This window comes from Erinaceus europaeus, chromosome 1, assembly GCF_950295315.1.
Source record: "Erinaceus europaeus chromosome 1, mEriEur2.1, whole genome shotgun sequence".
In the NCBI taxonomy this organism is placed as follows: Eukaryota; Metazoa; Chordata; class Mammalia; order Eulipotyphla; family Erinaceidae; genus Erinaceus; species Erinaceus europaeus.
The window spans coordinates 70730976-70735526 of NC_080162.1; positions in this window are offsets into that span (position 1 = coordinate 70730976).

Below are 4551 nucleotides of genomic sequence, written 5' to 3' on the forward strand. Positions count from 1 at the left end.
AGTGATGTCTTTAGGTTCAAAATACACCAGCTTGACCAAAGTTCCACCAATATCCAAGCCAAACCATGGAAAAACTAAATGGAAAAGATTGAAAAATGAGTAAGTAAAAAAGTCAGTACAGCTTGTTTCTGAAAACTTGTTTCTAAGTTTATAGTAGCTCAGTAAGTAATGTATTTCATACCCCTGTGGTTTCCAAAGACTCTAATCATAAACTAAAAAGCTTTTGGTTAAAGACATAAAAACTATGTCCGATCTGGAAGCTCGTCTCATTAAAAAGAAAAATAGCAGACTATTAAGTCCTCCTACACCGACAAACCCAAACTGTGCTGTGAAAATTTAAAGAACTAGGGGCTAGAGAGTGGTGTACCAGACTGAGCACACAGGTTACAGCGCTTAAGGAGCCGTGTTTGAGCCCCCAGTTCCTGCCTGCAGGAGAAAGCTTTGCGAGTGGTAAAGTAGGGCTGCAGGTGTTTCTCTGTCTCTCATCTCTATCTTCCCCTCTCCCTTCAATTTCTGGCGGTCTCTACTCAATAAATAAATTAATTAATAAAGATGACTAAAAAAAATTTTTTTTAAGTTCAAGAACTGGACCAGGGAGCTCGCCTGGCAGTCTGTTCCTTTATCACATGACAAGGCCCTGAGCTGAAGTTTTGGCACCACTGCAATGGAAGACCACAGAAGGCATCTGAAAAGTTCTACAGATGGTAGAGCATTGCTAATATGTCTCTCCTTCTTCCTCCCTATCCCCTCTTCATCTAAGAAAAATAAGAGGACTGGGCAGTGGTGAACCAGTTCTGCACACACACGCTACAACAGGTAAGGGCCCAGGTTCAAGTTCCCACTCTGCACCAACAGGAGGGAAGAAAAAAATGATTGCCAGTATCTATATATAAAAAAATAAATTAAAGCAAGCTACTATAAAGAAAAATCATATATTAAAGACTGATTGGGGGGTTGAGCGATGGCATATGGGGTTAAGTGCACATAGTACAAAGTGCAAGGATCCATGCAAGGATCCTGGTTCCAGCCCCCATTCCCCACCTGCAGGGAGGGAAGAAGCTTCACAAGTTGTGAAGCAGGTCTGCAGGTCTCCCTATCTTCTCCCTCCCTATCTTCTCCTCCTCTCTCCTCTCAATTTCTCTGTCCTATCCAAAACAATGGGGGGGAAAGGGACTGCCAGGAGCACTGGATTCATAGTGCTAGCACCAAGACCCAGCCATAACCCTAGAGGCAAAAAAAAAAAAAAAAGATTGCCAAGGGGCAGGGAAATAGCACATCAGTTTACAAAACAGACTTTTATACCTGAGGCACCATTATTAGAGCTAAGCAATAAGTAACATTAGTTAAAAAGACCATCAGGCCAGAAAGATCATTCATATGCCTTGTTAAGACACCCACCATGTCTTGTCCATAGTCCATGTTCAAGTCCTGGTACCACATGGAAGGTACTATATGGTACGAGAGGAAGCTCTATGTAATCTAAATGAAAAATGTTCATGGGAACAGTGAAATCATGTGAGGTCCCCAAAGATAAACACACTGCAGGACAAGGGAGACAGTACAAAAAACTTTCATGCCTGAGGTTCCAAAGTCCTAAATTCAATCTCAAGCACCTCATTAAGTCAAAGCTGAGCAGTGCTCTGGTCTCTCTATCCTTTTGTCTGTCTCTCTCTCATTAAAATAAAACAAAAAATATTTTTTAAAAGCCAACTGTGGTTGTGGCTACAAGAACTTACATGTGATAAATATGTAACTGAATATACATACACAAAATAATTCATATTAAACCAGTAAAATCTAAATAAGGGTCTGTTAAGTTGTATCAACTTTAACTTCCTAGTTGTGGAAGGAAAAACAGAACCTTCAAAAGGGGCAAATTACTACACATTGAACACAGATGAATCTCAAAAAGACTACATAGTTTATGATTCCATTTATATGAACTCTAGAAAATGCAAATTAATCATTTCTGCATCTGATAGCAGATCATAGGGTGAGAATGGAGGAAGGAGCATACATGGCCAGGAAACCATGCTCTGTGGCAAGGAGGATATATATATATATATATATAAACAAATATAAAAAATTTAAAAAGTGTTCAATTTCATGTATTATGGATATATATACATAATACATGAAATTGAACACTTTTTAAATTTTTTTATATTTGTTTATTTTCCCTTTTGTTGCCCTTGTTGTTTTATTGTTGTAGTTATTATTATTGTTACTGATGTCATTGTTGGATAGGACAGAGATAAATGGAGAGAGAAGGGGAAGACAGAGAGGGGGAGAAAAAGATAAGACACCTGCAGACTTGCTTCACCACCTGTGAAGCAACTCCCCTTCAGGTGGGGAGCCGGGGGCTCAAACCGAGATCCTCACACCAGCCCTTGTGCTTCGTGCCACCTGCGCTTAACCCCCTGAGCTACCGCCTGACTCCCGAAATTGAACACTTTTTAAGTGGATATAGTTTATAGAATATAAATTATGGGCGGGGGTAGATAGCATAATGGTTATGCAAAGAGACTCTCATCCCTGAGGCTCCAAAGTCCCAGGTTCAATCCCTTGCACCACCATAAGCCAGAGTTGAACAGTGCTCTGGTTAACACGCACACACACAAAAGAATATAAATTATATGTCAATCAAATCAGTTTTACAAAAATAAATAGGTCGGAGGGTAGATAGCATAATGGTTATGCAGAGAGACTCTTGTGCCTGAGGCTCCAAAGTGCCAGGTTCAATCCCCTGTACCACCATAAGCCAGAGCTGACCAGTGCTCTGGTTAAAAAAATAATAATAATAAATAAGGCAAAAATAAATAAATCACCAAAATAAACCTTAACAGAGAAATCTAACAAAATAGGCACAGGAACCAAAAAAAAAAAAAAGCAAAGGAAAACAAAGAAAGTATAAAGGGAAATAGATGTACAGAATATAGTGACTAAAAGTCCAAAATCTATCTCACATGAGTTCTAGAAAACTCTGGAGATGAAGAACAAAAGTCATAAAGTCAAAAAAGCCAGTAAGTAGAATAACTAACAGAAAAAGGAGAAATTTAAACTACATTCTACTGAAATTTCAGTAATTATAAAAGCTTCCAAAGACAAAGTGAATTACTATAAAGAAATAAACCACATGAAAGATTGTTGACCTGGGGGGCTGGGTTGAGCACACATAATATGAAGTACAAGGATCCCAGTTTGAGCCCCTGGCTCCCCACCTACATGGGGATCATTTCACAAGTGGTGAAGCAGGTACTGTAGGTGTCTTTCTTACCCCCACCCCTCTCAATTTCTCTCTGTCCTATCCAATAAAATGAAACTTAAAAAAAAAAAAAAAAAAAAAGGCCACCAGGAGCAGTGGGTCCGCCCACACTGAACCGCAGCAATAAACCTGGAGGCAAAAAAAAAAAAAAAGTTTTTAACCAGAAACACAGAGATGTTGGAAGACAATGGAGCACTCACTGACTACAAAATTAAAAGATTTTGAAACTCATATCCAGTCAAGTCATGTTTCAAGACGAAGTGCAAAAGAAGCTTTCAGATATGGGAGAGCTAATTATTTACTAATTAGTATATGCACTTTACAATGTAATTTTAAAATTATCCAAGACAATATGAGTTGTAAGAACAATAAGCAAAGAAGGCAATATATGCAGACTTTTAGAAAAATAAGCAATCTAAAATTAAAATACTTAACATGATTTCAACATAGGAAGTTGAAAAGGGAAGAGAGAGAAGGAAATGAAAGTGGTTGTTCTGTTTTACTGAAAAAAGGAAGAGATCGACTCTAATCCCAAACAAAGAGACACTCTAGCTTAAATGAATAACAATTTACAAATAACTCCAGAAGTAGAGAAAGTGAACATATGGTCTTCAAACAACTATTAATGTGCCTTGCTGCGCATGATGCCCAAGAGTCCCAATACCGTATGAGATGGTTTGGAGCACAACAAGGGCAACACAATGGGAAAAACAGCCTCCAGGAACAGTGGATTCAAAGTGTACCCATTACTTTTGTCAAGGTACCAACTAAAGCTTGACTTTTTAAACTAAAGAAGGTTACAGATATTCCATTTCTGACAAGAACACAAAACCATCAAGTCCCCAGTCTCCCTGCTGTGCTACAACATGCTTGGGAGTCACCTTCAAAGAGCCAGTCATTCCCCCGCCAGGAAGTCATGAATCACTCTGTTCCCAGGGTTCCCACACCTCCTACACATCTGCTAGACATCTGGGACCCTTGATTGAAATGCAGGTTGTCTCCCCACCTGCAGGGGGGAAAGCTTCAGGAGTGATTAAACAGGACTGCAGGTCTGTCTCTCTCTCTCCATTATCTCCCCTCTCTTCTCAATTTCTCTCCTATCAAATAAAAATAAAAGTGCTTAGACAGACAGTGGTTACACAACTTTTTTTTTTGATAGAGGACAGAAATTGAGAGGAGGGGAAGACTGAGGGGAAAATATAAGACACCTGCAGGGGGGCCAGGTGGTGGCGCACCTGGTTGAGCACACATGTTACAACACGCAAGGACCCAGGTTCAAGCCCCTG